Raw genomic sequence first — 18,426 nt, 5'->3', positions numbered from 1 at the left:
ACGGTTAAGTCGCCGGTTTCAAAATCTCAAAACGGAGAAGACTTTTCCTTTAAACCCTGCGGTCTGCTCGTGTCCCTCCCTCTTCAAGCGTTCGCCTCCGGGCCACGAAATACTTTGCGTTGGTTTTTATTGCGGAGGCTTCCCTCGGGGGCCAGCGTTCTCGCCCCCTAACCTCACGCCGGGATTGGTTGCTTGGTTTCTGCTCTGGCGGGTGATTGGGTGCTGGGAGTCGAGGGGGCGGGAGGTGGGAATTCGTCTGCAAGAGCGCTTGCGCGGCCTGGAGAGAGCGGAGGAGGAAGCGGGTGAGGCGCCGGAGTCCGCGCTCGACCAGGGAGTAGCAGCCCGGTGAGGAAGCGAGAGGTTTGGGGCCTCTCCTCTCTGCCAGGCTCCACAGTGTGTGTTCGCAGATACCATTTCCTTTTCTCCCGGGACTCGGAGCCCAGGCAGCGCTGCCTCGGTTTTCCTCAGAACAGGCCAGCCTGTCTCTCCTGGGGCGGCGCGCAGCCTGCCCGAAGAGACCCTTCTGCTCTCGCCTGGCCGCCGTGCGGGCCGTCGGGGTGACCCCGTCCCCGGGCCTCGGGGTTCTGAGCACGCGGAGGCTGGACGGAGCCTGTCCCGACCCCAGGGGAGAGGCCCGGGCCCCCTCGGCCCTCCGCTGACTCGTGGCGGCGGGGACGACGGCAGGAGGTGGATCGGGGGCTCGTGCTTTATCCCCTGGGGGATTGCGGTGACTTGGGGGCGGGATGGATTTCTAGGCTGTATCTGAGGAACTAGCCGGCGTTGCGTTATTGGCTGGGGTGAAGGGGTGAGAGTCCACCAAATCTCTACTCAAGAGTTGCACAGATAGAATCACAGAATATTAGAACTGGGAAATACCTCAGAATAGTGGTTCTTAGCTTGTTTTGGAACACAGGCTAGGGCTCAGGGTATAATTGGCTTCATAAACTGTTGAATTACCCTTTTAACTATCCCTCCATCCCCAGGTCGAATTTGCCATTTCTTTTCACTATTGCAAGGAAGTCCTCAGTTGATAACAGTGCATATCAGTCTCCCCTCTGTTTTCAGTTATTTTATTAGGATATAGTTCTGGGAATGAGAAATCCACGGACTTTCTCTTCAGAGAAACGCAGTCATGTACCAAGACTTCTGCACGCAATAGCAAGAGAGCACAGTCTCTGACTTCCGTCTCTGGATCCTAGATTAAGCATAGGTGGCTTAGAAGAGGTGGGGATTAAAGTAGATCACCTCCTCTGTGTCAAATACTGGAGTTTAGGCACGTTCTATCCATTACCTTACTTAATTCTTAACTCAATGCCTGGCTAATTTTCGTCAAAACTCTATCAGGTAGATAATCTTATCTCCATTGCACAGATGAAGAAACAGACTGAGGTTCAGTGATTCACACAGTGGGACTCACACTTAAGCTTGCTTTACTCCAAAGCCCATCTTCTTTTCATTATACCCTTCTGACCTTTAAATCAGAATTATCAAGCACCTACTGTGTGCTAAGGCATTTTATCCCTTACAACAGCTTTTCAATTAGGGATTATTACAGATAAGGATCTTAGTCTAGAGAAGTGAAGACATGATCAAGGAAACACATCTGAGTTGTGGGAACCTGATCTAGAACTCGTACTTCTACCTCCTGGTCCACAGCTTTGGCAGAGTAGGGATACAAATCCGGATTTGTCAGATTCTGAGACATGTTCTCAACCACTGTGATGGTTAAGACTAGGAAATTGTTTTACTTGCATTTGTTTTGTTTATACATTTAGGAATCCCCTTTTTATTTCTAGACTTCTGTCCTAGTCTAGTTGGGTATCTGGTTTTCTTTGAATGGCATTGTTTCAGTCTTGATTTTCGTTTCTGCTGCAGTTAGGAATCTAAGTAAACAGGAAAGCATGACTCTTCAATATGGTCTGAATGTACCGTTGGTGGGGTGAAGATGAACTTTCCTTGTAAAGCTTGTCCATCATAGCTTGCTATATTGAATTCTGCAAGTATTTTTCAGCAGTTAAGTCTTCATTAAGATAAAGATGCTGATAATTCATAACGTATACTGAATCTGTGACTATATTCATTTTCTCAGATAGTAAATGGATTGAAAATATTTGCTGGGTTCATGGAAGAACATGTAACCTTTCGAAAAATAATCCTGATTGCTATAAACTGTATATGGTTAGGAGGCAAAGGGGAATATTCTGAAAACTATTCTCAGCTCATTTGGCACTTCTATTTACTTTATGGAATTACTACCTTCTACAAAGTATTTACTGTCTTTTACACAGAATACTATATTTCTCACCATATTTTTTGAGATGTTTCAATCATATAGAAAATTAATAGACAAATGAGTAAGCCAACTTTCCAGAGTTGTTCAATCTTAATATTTTGCCATATTTACTTTATACCTTGTTTGCAAGTAACATTACCAGTATCCTGAATTTACTCTTTTTCTTTCCTAGACGTGTTGTTATACTTTTGTTACATATGTATGTATCCATAAACAATATAGAGCATTACTTTACCTGTTTTTAAACTTTGTACAATGATATGATACTGTACCTATATTTGTTCAGAAGTGTTTTTAGTTGCTTAACATTATTTTTAAGAAGTAGCCTTATTGATTGTTGATCTATTTTAATTGCTGTGTAGTAGTTCATTGTATGAATATACCAGAATTTTTTTATCCATTTTCCTTTTGACAGACATTTAAGTGGTTTACATTCTTTTGCAATTCTAAACAATGCTGCTATGAACTTTCTTATGCATGTGTCCTTATGTTCCTGTGGGACAGGTTTTGGATATATACATAGGACTGGACTTCCTGGTGTTGGGTATCTTCAACTTTGCTAGAAATTGTTAATTTCTGTCCAAAGTGGCTGTAGCGATTTACACTCCCTCTAGCAGAATCCTCCATTAAGTTTTCATCCAAGATATTAGTGTACTCTAGTTTTGCAGAAATGACGATGCTTGCATCATTAAGGCACAAATTGCTTTGTTCATTTCTTTTATGCCTATATGCTTTTAAGTCCAACATAATTTTTAGGAGAAAGATAAAGGCATAAGGTCTAGATTGAACTAAATACTAATTCTCCCTTCTGCTATTGCTATGTTCCCTCAAGTACAACTTTACTTCTTGTTTTGTTTGTACATGTGATGGAGACAGACCCTAATGAAGTAAATTGTTTAGTGATTTTTTTTATTGTTTTTGTGTCAATAGATTGTCCGAGGATTAAAAAGTAAGCAGCATTGTTTGTTGGAGAGCCCTACAGAAAGTGGGAAAAGCTTAGTCTTACTTTGTGCTGCTTTAGCGTGGCAACAGTCTCTTCTTCGTGGTAAGTATTTGGTTGATATATTCAGCTTGATTATTGGGACTTGAAAAAAATATAATAAAGTACTTTTAATCCAGAATGATTCATTTAAAGAAATAGCAGTAACTAAGAATATACTTTTGGTCTTTCTTATACTCCTCCCTGCTTGATATTTTAATAAGTCTCAATATAAACGAATACTCAAGTGGTTGTGCCTTTATTACATTATTAATCTTTGACTATTATCTTTTTGTATGTTATGCAAATTGATGATAATTTCTCTATAAATGTCTCTGACATCATAAGTGTTTCTCTCCTGTCGTAATTTGATGCTACAGATAGGGTGACCAACTTGTCCAGATTTGCCAGGTACTTTCCCAGGTTTAGCACGGAAAATCTTACAGCCTGGGGAACCTCCCAATCCTGGGCAAATTCGAGTGGTTGCTCACTGTAGCTGCAGAGGATGATTAATGTTTTTTGAATTAGAAATATTATCAATAGAGGTTCTTTCACTTTTAGGGAAGCCAGCGGACGAAAGCTTAAGCAAAAAAGCTGAAGTACCATTGTCACATGGTTGTACGTGCCATTCAAAGAATTTTACAAACGATGGCGAGGACCGAGGAACTTCACGTCATTTCAACAGTCCAAGTACACCACCTTCTGAAAGAAATGGCACTTCATCAACTTGTCAAGGTAGCTTATATTTTTGCCTGGGTCTGTTGGTATCTGTAGTAGGAACCTTCATTACTGTTGTTATGAGACCTAATTTGATAAATTTGATGAGCATAATTGATTAGGTACCTCCATCTAATTTCTCTGGAATTATTTTTAGATAACCCGAGAGTGGTCAGAAATCCTTGGACTACTTTATTCTTGGCTTGGCTTTTAATTGATTTGGACATTTTGCTTGCTTAAATCATTTTTTGAAGCAGGCAAGGCAAAATAAATGATATTCAGAAATTGATGTTATTTGTAGGCAGGATTGTTAATTATAGGTTAGAATTTTAGAAAACATTGATTTGTATTGTTAGACAAAATCTAGTTAGCCTCATTCATTCTTGATAAGTTTGCATGAACTTCTGAAGCCAGTATCCTGCATGAGGATGAGATATGTTTTAGGTATGATCCTTGACTAGTTCTAATTAGGTTTATTTAAGAGAAATATATTAAGACTAACATAAGACTATTCATTTTTAAAACATATTTCTCTGGCTTTGACTATATGGAAAAGATTGATCGTTATTTGCCTAAGCCAGAAACCTAGGAGACATCCTATACACGTTGCTCTACCTTATTTCTTCGTGCAAATCTCTATCTCCATTGTCAACTGCCTGGTCCAAACTACCATCTCTTGTTTAGCGCATGCAATAACTTCTTTTCCTGCTTTCACTCATGCCATCCTTTAACTAATCACTGGCAGGGAGATAAGAGGTGGTCATGACTGACTTAAATCTCAACAGTATGCACTTCCTAAAATCAAGAATGGAGTCATCTTCTTCTAAAGCACATGACTATGTGTGGAGGAGGGTGGCTGCTGGAACCCAAGTGTGATTCTGTTAGGAGTGAGGAAGAGGAGATGGATAGTTTCTGGAGAGGTGAGCAATAGTATTGTCTACACTGTTTTGACCCTTAGCCCTTTTGAATTTCTTTCCATTCCTTCAAAGGGTCATGCTTTCTTCTGCCTCAGAGCCTTTGCTTGTGTTAGTGTCTCTTCTGAGGAAAGTTACATCTTCAACTTGTTATCCTCCTCTTCCATTAGGTGTTGCTTAAATGTCGCTTCCTTGAGGGAGCCATACTGACCTTTCCGTTAGCTCAGATTTGGTTTCCCTGTTATTTTGTGTCATCTTACTGTGTTTGTCTCCTTGACAGCACTTGTCTGTGAAGTTTTTATTATCCATGTGTCTGTGTGCATCTTTTATTAATCTCTGCTTCCCCTAGCAGACTGTGTTCTCCATGAGGTCAGGAACCATGTCAGTTTGCTTACCATTGTAATCCTGGAACCTAGCAGAGTGCTTGGCATATAGTAGGTGCTAGATAAATATTTGTTGTGTGAATGAATGGAGTTGATTTTGAGCTAATTCTAAGAACTCTGGTTTACAATATTTATATACAACCTGTATTATTTTTAGAAAAGCTTTATTGAAATATACTTGAGAAAACAAACTGCATTTATTTAAATGGTATGCCTTGATAAGTTATGACCTCCACCATAAGGTGTACCTCCATGAAACTTTCAGTCAGTGTCAAGATAGTGAACATATCCATTATCTTCCAAAGTTTTCTCATGCACCTTTTTTATCCCTCCTTCTCACCCCTCTGTGACTTACTCTCCCCAAACAACCACTGATTTGCTTTCTATCACTATAGATTAGTTTGCATTTTCGAGAGTTTATATAAATGGAATCAGACAATTTGTACACTGATTTTGTCTAGCTTCTGTCACTTAACATAATTCTTTTGAAATTCACCCATGTTGTGTGTATCAACATTTTGTTCCTTTGTGTTGCTGAGTAATGTTCTGCTCTGTGGATATACTACAAAGTGTTTATCCAGTCACGTGTTGATATATATGTGAGTTGTTTCTAGTTTGGGGCTATTACAAATAAAGCTGCTATGAACATTTGTATGTAAGTCTTTGTTATGGACATGTTCTTTCCTTTTTATGGGCAAATGCCTAAGAGTGGAGTGAGTGTATCACTTATGTTTAACTCTTTAAGACACTTCCAAACTCTTTCCCAAAGTGTTTATACATTATACCATTTACATTCCCACCAGCAGTGTCCAAGAGTTCCCATTTCTCTACATCTTTGCTTACACTTGGTATGGTCAGTCTTGTCAGCCATTCTAATAGGTGTGTAGTGTTGTATCTCATTGTGGTTTTAATCAGCATTTCCCTGATAACTTATGATGTTGAGCGTCTTTTCGTGTGCTTATTAGCCATCTGTATATCTTCTCTGATAAAATGTCTGTTCGAATCTTTTGCCTCTTTTTTTTTCTTATTGTTAAGTTTTGAGAGTTCTTTATATATTTTGAATACAAGTGTTTTTCTATCAAATATAGTTTTAGGTTTTACCGCTAAGTCTAAAATCCATTTCGAGTTATTTTTGGTATATTGTGTGAGGTATGGATCCAAGTTCATTTATTTTGCCTATGGATATCTCACTGTTCAGCACCATTTATTGAAACGGCTACCATTTATCCACTGCATTGCCTTTGTGCCTTGGTAAAAAATCAGTTGTCAATATATACACAACTTGCATTTTAACATCATTGTGAGTTAGGGCTGTTTAGAATAGTCTCTTGAAGCATCAGACGCGGTAAATCAGGGTTGTATTCTTTATATTTTTAAGCAAATTCTTTAATAAGATATAAGCTAAATACAGAAAAGCATACAAATCCTAAGTGTATAGCTTGATGAATTTTCACAAAGTAAACACACTCGTGTATCTACCACCAAGATAAAAATAGGACATTACCAACACCCTACAGCCCCTTCTCATGCTCTTTTCTAGTCACTGTCTTTTCTCTGTGCAGGTAATTGCTCTCCTCCCTTCTGTCACCATTGATGAGTTTTGCCTCTTTATAGAAATGGAGTGATATCTGTACTCTTGAGTCTGCGTACTTTTGCTTAACATTGTATTTTGGGGATTCATTTGTGTTGTTGCATATAGTAGTAGTTCTTGTTGTGGTATATTATTTCCATCTATGAACATATCACAGTTTATTAATCCGTTCTGCAGTTATTAGACATTTGGATGTTTTCTCCTTTAGGCTTTTAATTCTTTTATGAACATTCTTGTTCATTCTTTTGCAAATAGGTAAGTATTTTCTGTTGGATAGATCCCTAGGAATGGCATTGCTGGTCATAGTGTATGGATATGTTCAGCTATAGTAGAGACTGCCAACATTTTCCAAAGTGGTTGAACCAGTTTATGCAACCCCTTCACTACATCCAGTAGTATATGAGAATTACGTTATTCAGCATTCTTGTTAACACTTGATATGTCCAGTTTTCTAAAATTTTAGCCATTCTGGTGCATGGATGGTGTTCTCGTGAGTTTGAATTGGTATTTCTCTGATGACTAGTGAGGTTGAGAATCTTCATATATGTTTATTGGTCATTTGAATATTCCTTTTAATGAATTGCCTATTCAGATTGCCCATATTTCTATTGGGTTGTTTCTTACTGATTTCTATGAGTTTTTTTTTTTTAATATCTTCTGGCTATGTCTTGTTTCTTTATAACTTTGTATTTTAAAGACTTAACCCCTCCAATAAGCTTCCTGCAAATGTCCCTGCTATAGAGAACAGGAAGATAAGCCTTTTGGTCTATGGAAATAATATGATTTATTTTTAATGAATTGGGGTAAATCTCATTTGGCACATGGCAGTTCAGTTTTTCTAAAACTAAATTATTGTTTTTGGTAGACGTTACCTGGCCTTTAATGGGCCCATGCAAATTTGCCCCTTGATTTATTTGGGACAGGGTTTCTCAAAAGTGACACTATTAAAATTTGAATGGGATAATTCTCTGTTGTGGCAGCTGTCCTGTGCACTGTGGGATGCTTAGCAGCATCTCCCAGGCTTCAACTCACTAGAGGCCAGTAGTACCTACCCCCCACTTTGTGACAACCAAAAATGTTTCCAGACGTTGCTGAATGTCCCTGGGGTGGGAGGTGGGGGTGGTAAAATTGCCATGGTCGAGAACCACTGATCTAGATTTGTTTTGTGGGTATTTTACCAGTTTGCCAGGAAATTACAGAGCTCAAAATTACGTGTGTTTTCTAAAATACATATGGAAATACAAAGGACTAAGAATAGCCAAGATCTTTTTTAAGCAGCAGGTCAAGGTGAGAAGACTTGATCTATGAGATATCCTGATTTGTTATATATAAAGCTATAGTAACTAAAGCACTTTGGTATTAGCACAGTGTTAGACCAGTGGAAAACAGTAGAGAACCCAAATCCAGTTCCACGTGTATCCAGAAACTTGATTTCTTTTAATAGAAGTGCTCTTACAGAGCAGAGGGCAAAGGAGGGGCATTTCTTTAAGTGGTCCTGGGACTATTAGATATCAGTATGGAAAAAATTCAAATTGGAACCCTACTTTACTCCGTACACAAAAATCCATTCCAGGTAGATTAAAGACCTAGGCATGAAAGGCAAAACTATTAAGATGTTAGAATATAGTGGTTTTCAAACGATGTTCTTAAGAGTCTTAGAAAAAACATGGCTTGTAGTGGGAAGGGGACAGTGGATCAGGGAAGTTCTAGATCTTGCTTGCTCTTTTGGAAATTTTAAACGCTATTTCTTAAAAAACTGTAGTCCTCCTAAGAAAAGGCTTGAAAACCCGTGCTGTGTGTCATAGATAGCCTTCTGTGTTTGTGCAGACTCAAACTTGTTTTTTGTTTTTTTGAAAATAGTATTGGACTTGCTTATAGGGCTTTCTCCCATAGTAGTCTGTAAATCCTTCAAGGCCAGGGACTGGTTTTTTTTTCATTGCTTTTCCATGGGGTCTGGAATTGTATGGACTCAATAAAATAAATGCTTGTTAAATGAATTCAAGAACTGGGAGTCGAGGGAATGTATAGAGAAGAGCGGAGAGGAAGGAAGGTACTTTGAAGAACACTCTCATTTACAGAAAGGGAGAAACCAATGTATGGGAATAGTTAAGAACCGTGTTACAGACATTAAGGAAAAAGCAAATGCATTTATTCTGTTGCAAGAATACAGAGTTTTATGTTTGGCTGTATACCTAGAGGTTATGCTTATGGATTTTAGAATCAGACAGTGGGAGTCAGTCATATCTAGGCTCTGCCTCTTACTAGCTAAACAATATTGGGCATGAACTTGACTTCTTTAAAACCCAGTATTCACACATAAAATGGGAATAATGTTATTTGGTGATTTAAGAGGTCATTGATGACCTTGAGATAGAGCTTTCCGGATTTGGGGATTAAAAGCTAGATTATAGGAGCTTGATTCTACTATATTGTTAAGCCTAAAGAACATTGAGAAGCTTAGTAGGAAACAAACATTGAGACACTGTAAAGAACGATTTTTATAGAAATGAAATACATTTTCTTGAGAGAATCTTACAGTTATATTTTTAAGCCACGTTATTGGGAGTGGTCTACAAAAGCATAAAGCTACAATTGGACTTTCCTGTTGAAAGTATATTTCTCAAAATGTTTGCTATATCTTTGTTAAGGTAAACTGAGTGGTAAAGTGCTTTTAAACATGTTGAGCATTTCAGGTTTTAAAGTATGTTATGAAATTTTTAGAAATAAATCATACTTCTTGATTCCAATTTTTTTCTAGAAAAATTTCCTGGAGCAACCCCTGATGGCCTAGCGGTTAAAGTTTGGCACGCTCTGCTTTGGCGTCCCAGGTTCAGTTCCCAGGAGCGAACCACACCACTCGTCTCTCATTGACTATGCTGTGTCGGTGGCTCATGTAGAAGAACTAGAAGGACTTACATGTAGAATATAGAACTATGTACTGGGGCTTTGGGAAGGGAGAAATAAGAGAGGCAGATTGGCAACAGATGTTAGCTCAGGGCAAATCTTTCCAAGCAGGGAAAAAAAAAGAAAAAGAAAAATTGCCTAAGTGTAAGTTATTTATACTCATTTTTTATGACTTCTTATATAAGACTCTCCTGAATAAAACTATACTCCCTGCAAAGCTATCTGCCGATAAACAGGTATCCATATGGAGAGATGAAAATGGTGAGTTTCAAGTAGAAAAGAATTCAACCCTTATAAACTACACAGCAGGTAAACAGAATTTGTTGGCAGTGAAATATTCCCGTTAGTTCTAGTAGAACAAGGTAGCCAAGCATCAATCAAGATTTCAGTGGTGCTTGTAGAGAGTAGTTGGGTCATGTCACAGACGTAAATTGTAAATTATTGTAACTTCATTTTATATAGTTACTCATTACAAAGGAGTTTATTATTATACTAGATTATTGAGGCCAACATCATTAAAATGAAACTGGATGGTGCTTTCTTATATAAGAGTTATTTGACAGTAAACTATTTACTTAAGGCATATACTGATAGTATAGCCTCTTTGTACTTTTAATTCTTCTGTTGTTTTGATCTAATAATGGCATTTTGGGGGGTCAAAATACCTTTTTTTAGAAACCTTGATGCAACCATATGCTGTCTTCAAAATCTTAGTTCAAATAAAGCAATAGAGGCAAGTTGGAAGTAAAAGCATGGAATACATAAACAAAATAATAAGGGAATTATGGTGCCAGTTATCAATGGATTGCCGCTGTGTAACAACATCAGAGTGTTGGCCTCTGTTGTCTGTTCTACAATAATGGAGCTGCACCCAGTAGACATTTCTCTTTTGCACCTGGCAGGGGTTAAGCTTTGTCAGAGAAAATTTAGGACAAAGGGCCTTCCTTCCTAATTCCAGGGTGCTTCCATTCTTTCCTTTTTCTTTCTCCTGCAGTACAACCAGCAGTGGCACAATTCAGGCGTGTTTACAGGGACTCACCCACAGTGGGTGATCCACAGTGGATTTAGTGGATCCCCTTGGATGGCTTAATAAGGAGAATGAGTGGCACCCCTGCAAGTGGAATCCCAGTGAATCCAGTAGGCATCCCAACCTCAGCCTACCTGCCCCTGGGAGGGGACAGAGCTTTACTGTTTGCCAGTCTCAGCCTGCTGTTCCCTACCTGCTGAGCTCTGCCCTGATCAGGGACCGGTACTGGCCTTGGGAAACATGACAATCTTCTCCACTATCCCCGTGCTGTAATCATTCCTTCTCCAACAAGGCCTGAAGGCAGCCTTGGTGAGGGGGTCTTCTCCCAAATTTGTTTCTTTCTTAACTACTCTACTGTAATTCTGGGTTATTCTCTATAGTTCCCTTTAAAGGTTTATGGTTAATTGTCCATTATGTAAACTGTCCCTGCTCAATCTATTGGTTGGTTTCCCTGTCCTGATTGAACACTGATTCTTATCATTATATATTATTTTATAGGGTGTTAGTGCTAAGGGGAAAAATGAAAGGGGAACAAGTTGGATAGGGAGTGTCAGGACAAGTGGATAGTTTATATTTTAAATGACATGTTCAATACAGCCTCACCAAGATGACATTTGAACACAGAATTAAAGATAGTGAAGAATATGAGGCATGAAATCATCATGTGGAATAGGATTCTAAGTGGAAGGAACATAAAGTGCAAGTCTACAGGTGGGAGAGTGCCTGACATGTACCAGGAGCATAATGGAGGGCAGAGGTACAGGGGATGACTGGCCAAAGATGATATCAGAGAGAGTGTGGGACCAACTGTATCGGGATTGAGGTCCATCATAAGGACTTGAACTTTCCCCCTGAGAGAAATGAAGAGCCCCTTGAGAGATTTCACAATGTCAGGGTGTGACATCTGGTTTTAAAGGGTCACTCCAATTGGTGTATTGGGGATAGATTGCAGGTCAAATATAGAGGCAGAGAAACCAGTTAGAAGGATACAGCGATGATCCAGGCCAGAACAATGGTGCAATGTGTTCCACCCAGCCATCAGGGAGTAACAGGATGTGGACTTACATACCCACCGCAAGCAAAGAAAACACTAGTCAAAATACGTGATATGATTATTTCGGTAATGATCAGTCTACGTATGCAGTGGGTGAAAGTCCACAAGGCCAGAGAAAAGCAACCTTCGTGTAAAGAATAATTCTAAGTAACTGTAAGTCACACCACCTGCAACAACCACAGATTCTAGAATTATTTGAGATGCCAAGACAATGAGGAGGGAATAATCTTTTCAACAAGTAGTGCTGGGACAGGTGGATATCCACATGTGAAAGAATAAAGGTAAACCCCTACCTCACACCATATACAAATATGTTACATCTTCTTACCATCAAAGATGTAAATGTAAGACCTAAAACTATAAAACTCTTGGAAGAAAACATGGGCCTGGATTAGGCAATGTTTTTGTAATTATGGCACCCAACACAAAAGCAACCAAAGGGAAAACAGATCAATTCAACTTCATCAAAAATAAAACTTGAGTACGTTGAAAGAAATGATCAAGAAATTGAAAAGATGACTCACAAAAGGGGAGAACATGTTTACAGATCTTTACATATCTGATAAGGGTCTACTATTGAGAATATATAATATGTTCTCACCTCTCAACAATAAAATACAAATAGCACAATGAAAAATGGGCAATGTATTTGGATAGGCATTTCTCCACAAGAAACATATGCCTGCCTGGTGGTGTGCTGTGCTGTCCCTGCCTGAGGCTGCAGTTCCTGTGCTGGCCATCAGGTGGCAGCCTCCTGTGTCAGTGGTGCCCACTGAGCTTTGCTGGAGCAATTGGAAAAAGGAGGAGTCATGCAGAAGTCATGCTGACCATCCGCCTGCCTGGGGACCCACTTGCACTTCCTATTACTAGTGTTCCTCTTCACTATCTGAGTGGAGCAAAAGCAGGAAAGAGAGATCCAAGATGCCCCTATTTGTTCATTCAGCAGCTATGTGCCAAGCCCTCACCCTGGGCCAGGAGCCCTGGTGGGCCCAAGGGTGGTGCTGAAATCTACCCAGTGTTCCCTGCCCACCAGGAGCTCAGTCTGGAGGCAGATGGACAAAAGCACAAAATCAGAGACACGTGAAAGAGAAGAGCATGAACTGGAATGAAAATAAAGAGTGTCCTGCAGGGAGGGCTGGGATCTCACTGGGTAAGAGGGTCTGAAAGGCCTGACTGAGGTGACATTTGCTGTGACTAGAATGACAGGAGGACCCAGCGCTGCACTCACCTGTGATCAGCGTGCCAGGGAGAAGGCACTGCTGGTGTGGAGACACCCAGGCAGAATTGAGTTTGGCCAGAGGAGGTTATAGAGGTGGGCACTGTGGCTGCAGAGAGCCTGGAGGGGAGAGGAGGGAGAAGGGCAGGCCAGCCCCGGGAACTAGGAGATGGTGTGGGGTGTCTCCTTCTCTCTGACAACACTGTTCCCCACCCTGCATCTTTAAACCGCAAATGTTCGCTCTCTCTCCATCTCTGTGGACCAGGAATCCTGCACAACTGAGCTGGAGCCTCTGCTCATCGCATCTTCCAGGTTGGGGCTGTGGCCTCCACTGAGGCTGGACTAGGATGAGATGTGTTGTCAAGCTAACTCTTGTGGGCTCGGTCAGGAGCAGCTTCACTGAGAGCCCGGCTCCTTTCTGTTTGTTGGCCAGGGAACTCCCTTGGTTTCTTCTGTGTGGGACTCTGCATAGGGGAGCTCAGGACATCCATGTATTTCCCCAGGTCCAGGGGTCAGACAGACTGAGAGAGGGGAGCAATGGGAGAGTGTCGAGGGAACATAAGAGAGTGAGTGAGAGAGAATGACAGCCTCGGTGGTGGAATGTGGGAAGGGTCGTCCTGTCACTTGTGCTGGGTCTGCTGGTCAGAAGCCAATACCTAAGCTGTCATTGGTCCACAGGGACGTATAGAACAAGCAGGGAGATCATCCTTGCAAGGGCATGTTGACCTTGACTCTATTGTCCTGGTGGTGAAAGGCTCCCTTCCTACCTGGGACCATACTACGTTGAGCTCAGATCCTCTTCCTTGGTAGCATTGCTCGTCGGGGCCCGGGTGTGCTCTCCCGGGTACTCTGGGCTCCTGTCCCCTCCAGGAGGGAGAGGTACATTGAGGGGGCTTATGACAGAGCAAGCAGGGACCACTCTACCCTCCCAGCTCATTTGCTTCCTTCCCCAGGTGGGCCAACTCCTCAGGAGCCTCTCATCACTGCTCACCATCTTCTCTGCTCTGAGAGCACCTCGTTTCAACCTCTGAAGAAGACCTGGGGAGAAGTTTGCAGATGGGAAGGACTCTCTCCATGGGAGCCCCAGAGTGGACAGGGACCTTCGACAGGGCTGGGCATTGTCCCCTCAGTCAACTTGGACTTCCTGGGAGGCAGCAAACCCTGGGGGCAGGGCCTAGGCTGGTGGCAGGTCTCTAAGCATCCCAACAATGCCCATCTTCCTGGTCTCTCCTGATTCGGCACAGGCCTGGACAAGCACACAACATTTCAGAGCCCCTGGGGTTATGTGCAGCCCATCAAGGCCACTGTGTCTGTCTCATTGTGTGGTTGTCCGTCTCACCTTCCTGGCTGATTCGCTGCTGTTTTCTAGATCCAACCTCAGGCGGCTGCAAAGTTGACTTTCCACGTCAGCTTGCCACTGAGATGGCTACTGTTTCCAGAAATGCTTAGGGGCCGGGCTTTGTCCACCCATGCCGACATCAAGTGGGCAACCTCTGACAGTGAAGCCACCCCCCTTCAGGCTTGCGTGGCTCACAGGGCCGTCACTCTGAGGTGGTGGGGATGGGATCTGCCCCAAACAAAATCACCATGAATCTCACTGTTCTTCCCTCAGCTTCAAATGCTCCTCAGTTGGTTGTATGTCTTTCGTCTCTTCCCAGAGGTTGTTTCTGACAGCACATCCGGTGTGATCATGGCTTCCGGGAAGAGGATTGGCTGAAGTCCTCACTCCACCATTCGATGTGTCCTGCCGCCCCACGCCGATCACTTTCTGAAGGCGCATCCTTTCAGCAATCTGAGGACCCAAGATTGTGAGTCTGTGTCCTGGAGGGATTTTGAGAATAGCTGGTGGGATGGCAGTATTGCAAAGCATAAAGTCTTGTTTCCAGACAGCTGTCTGGGATCTTCAGCATCTTGCTGTTTTGGAGTCAAAGCCCTGAGATCATTAAAAAGCCAGCAATGTTACAACATGGGCAGGACAAACAAAAGTCTCTGGACTCCAACAGCAACTAAAATATTCTGAATTTCTAGTAACCTGAGATGAGTGGAAAAGAATTGGGAGTGTGGAGTGGAGGGGCAGTTTGGGCCAACTACGCATCTGGGAGGAGAAATGCCATGCAGAGCAGCCTTTCTGGGTGCATAAGTGTGGGACATGTGTGCAGATCCCTCTTTCAGACATTGCTGCTGCTGCCCTTCAGTTCCCTCAGCCCACTTGAGTCCCTGCAGTCCCTGGGAGCCAGTCCCCAGCAGGCCGACAGTGTCCCCCTGGAGCACCTGCATCCACTCTCTGCCTGAGGGCTCTCTCCTGCACCGGGAGCTTCCTCTCCTGCAAGCCTGTGCCAGCCTGTATCACAGAAGCCTTCACGACCCCGGGGTAAACCCTCCACCCACGGGGACAGAGCCAGTACGGGTGGGATCTCATCTCACAACAGGACTAGGTTGGATGCTCACCTCAGTGCTCCCTCGTCAGGCCCCACACTGGCTCTCCTCCTCCATGTTCCCTTCCCCTTGGCCTCCCTCGGGCCTCCTCCATCACCTGCAAACAAACCACTTGCCATACATCCTTGTCTGCTTTGGGCTCAAACCCTGCCGAAGCTCCACGCTGGCTGTGACTTGGAGCAGGTCGTCCAGCCTTCTGGACTTGAGCTTCCTCATCTGTAAGATGGGGACTAAAGGCCTGCCTCCCGGAGTCGTCAGAGGAGACACAGCATGCGAAGATGCAAACCGCTGCAAAGAAGGATGCCAGGTGATCACCCAGTGAAAACACCAACCTTGCCAAAGAAACAGGAGCTCGTGAGGCTGAGGGAGGAATGCGGGCAGCCTGTACAAACTACATGGAGAGTCACTGACGAGTGTGGACGTGCAGGGTAGGCCCCCGAACAGTGGAAGAGCCATTCGACAAGGAGGGTGACAGGGCAGAGGCTTCCAAGGAGAAAGATTTAAGTGTTGGAGGACCACAGAGGCCTTAGGAAAATCGTGAGGCACTGGAACAGGTTACTGAAATGCTATTATTGGCTGGAAAAATGAGTTACAAATACACAGTCCACTCTGGATTACTTCTCTTTGGTTGTAGGAATGAGTGCACACTTGTGATTAGAACCCACATTTTGTTAAATATAGGATATATTTATTTTTCTTAACTTTTAATTATTTTTTTTGTCGATGACGTGCCAAGCATGGGTTTTCTCCGTTCTTATCTTTGCATGGGTGGCCTCTACTTTCAGAAGTGGATTCCTGGTGGTCATCACCCCCGCTAATCCGAGGGACAGCTCTCTTTCAGGTCACACAGTGGATGTGAGCTCCAGGTGGGCAGGGACCACGTCGGGTCATACTCACTGGTGAAGTTACAGTGCTCAGCCCATGGCAGGGACCAGAGCGTATTGGCTGAATGAGTGAAACAATGAACGAATGCATGAATGAGTACATGAGTGCAGGAGTGAGTGAGTGAAGGAATGAGTGAAGGAATGACTGGGTGAATGAAGCAGTAAGTGAATAAACCACAGAAGCTGGATCCACACAAGAGAAGCCTTTATCTGTGGCGTGCTCACAGGGGGTCACAGCACAAGCCCTGGACGGTGGCATGGAGCATGTCCAGCTGTCCTTCCAGCGCTGAGCCTCCGTCACCCTCAACACAGTGTGGTTCTGGATCTTCTTCAGCTCCTCCTCAAACAATGCTGAATGTTCCCAGGAGCAGGGCAGCAGGAAGGGAACCTGAGGAGGGACTTCCCAGACCCTGTGCCCTGGAGGACCACTGTGACAGCCTGACAGGGGGCTCTTAACACGCTCCAGGCACCAGGCTAGAGATGCTCAAGCCATTCCTCAGGGAAGTCTCCCAACAGCCTATCGGGAGGCCAAGTTATTTCCTCATTGTACAGAAGGGGAAACTGAGGCTGAGAGCCTCACCTGCATCATCAGCTAGAAAGAGGCTGAGCAGGGACTATGACCCCTGTTTCTCTGACTTTGGATCATTCCAAACCACTGTCCTGCACTGCGGCCTCCTCGGGCTCAGGGGTCCTGGTCTCCCTGGGGCCTGCACCCTTCTGGCCTCCAGCCATCACTGAACTAAAGGGACAGGGCCACTCCGTCTGCCTGGGGCTGGGTATGGTGGCCAGGGAATGGCAGCCGTGGGCGCTGTGGGCTCTCCCAGTACCAAGGACCAGCCTATCCCCCCACAGAGTGAGGTCTCTCTGGGCATCAGGACCAAAATTTCTCAGAACTTTAGGGAAAAGTGGTCCCTCCCTCAGCATGGGTTAGCCCTTCTCAGGCAGGCCCCATGGGGTCTAAGAGGCACTGGGTTCAAATCCTGGCTCTGCCACTCTGCAGGGCACAGAGGGGGCAAGTCTCTTTGAGCCTCAGCTTCCTCATCAGTGAAATGAAGACAATAATTTCTCCTCCCCCAAGGAGTTGTGGGGAGGCTTCAAGGAGATAGCTCAAGAGGAGAACAGAGGCCCCGGTAAGTGCTCATCACCGTGAGCTGTTCCTGCTGATGTCACCCCATTGAGAGCCCCCTGGGGCCCTTCGCTTCTGCCCACTCTGATCTCCCACCAGGCATGCCCTACTCGCTCTGACTCCGCTGTTCCTCTGGAATGCCTTTCTCCACCCCATCTCGTCCCACGGCAGTCAGCCAGCCAGGTGGGGATCCAGGACACAGCCCCATCTCTCGTCCCGTGATTCCTCTTCATTAGAGCTAGTAGTTGTTGAGATCTGAGAAGGTGCAGGGCACTCCAGGTGCAGCCTCAGCGAACTTGTCTGACACCACCATGAAATGTCGGCTGCCACCCCACTTCACAGGTGAGGAAACCGAGGCTCCAATGGCAGTGCCTCTCCGAGGTCACCAGGGCTCTCTCGCTCGTCCCCACTGAGCAGGGCCCCTCCATCACAGAGGCTTAATCTGCTGGATATGTGGGCTGGGGCTGGCACAGTGCCTGAGGCAGCCATCACTCCTGGAAGACCCTGAGGTGTGCTTTGGGCACAATGACCTTCTCCAAAGCCTCCAGCCCTGTGCTCTGACCTTCTGGCACCTTCTATGACACCTCCACTGTGTCTTGTCAAAGTCACTTCTGCTCACACAAGCTCAAGTGGGTCCTGCTGTTGCAACTGAGAACTCCCCCTGGAGGGGGCATGTTCAAGGAGGTCCCTGTGACTCACTTCACTGCCCTAGATGTGCTTTCCCTACTGAGGATGGGGCTCTCGGCTTGGAGGGAGAGGGAGCAGGCAGGAGTGTGCAGACCCTCATCATCATCTGTCCTGGATGGCAGGCCAGGCTTCTCAGCTCAGGTGAGTTAGGGAGCAGGAGGGGCATGGGCAAGGCCAAAGTGGGGTCAGGTGTGGTAGGGGCGGGGCCCGGGGTG

At 44.1% G+C, this 18,426-nt stretch overlaps 1 long non-coding RNA gene across 1 annotated transcript; it reads left to right on the top strand.

Moving 5' to 3' along the window:
- The first annotated feature begins 3,891 nt into the window (after positions 1-3,891).
- LOC131401581 (uncharacterized) lies at positions 3,892-16,413 on the top strand. The gene is made up of 3 exons (XR_009217769.1): positions 3,892-4,007; positions 14,737-14,886; positions 16,345-16,413. It is a non-coding gene; the product is annotated as an uncharacterized LOC131401581 (long non-coding RNA).
- The last annotated feature ends 2,013 nt before the right edge of the window (positions 16,414-18,426 follow it).

This window comes from Diceros bicornis (assembly GCF_020826845.1).
Source record: "Diceros bicornis minor isolate mBicDic1 chromosome 1 unlocalized genomic scaffold, mDicBic1.mat.cur SUPER_1_unloc_8, whole genome shotgun sequence".
In the NCBI taxonomy this organism is placed as follows: Eukaryota; Metazoa; Chordata; class Mammalia; order Perissodactyla; family Rhinocerotidae; genus Diceros; species Diceros bicornis.
The sequence above is the reverse complement of the archived record's forward strand: the minus strand, read 5'-3'. Positions and strand labels throughout refer to the sequence as shown.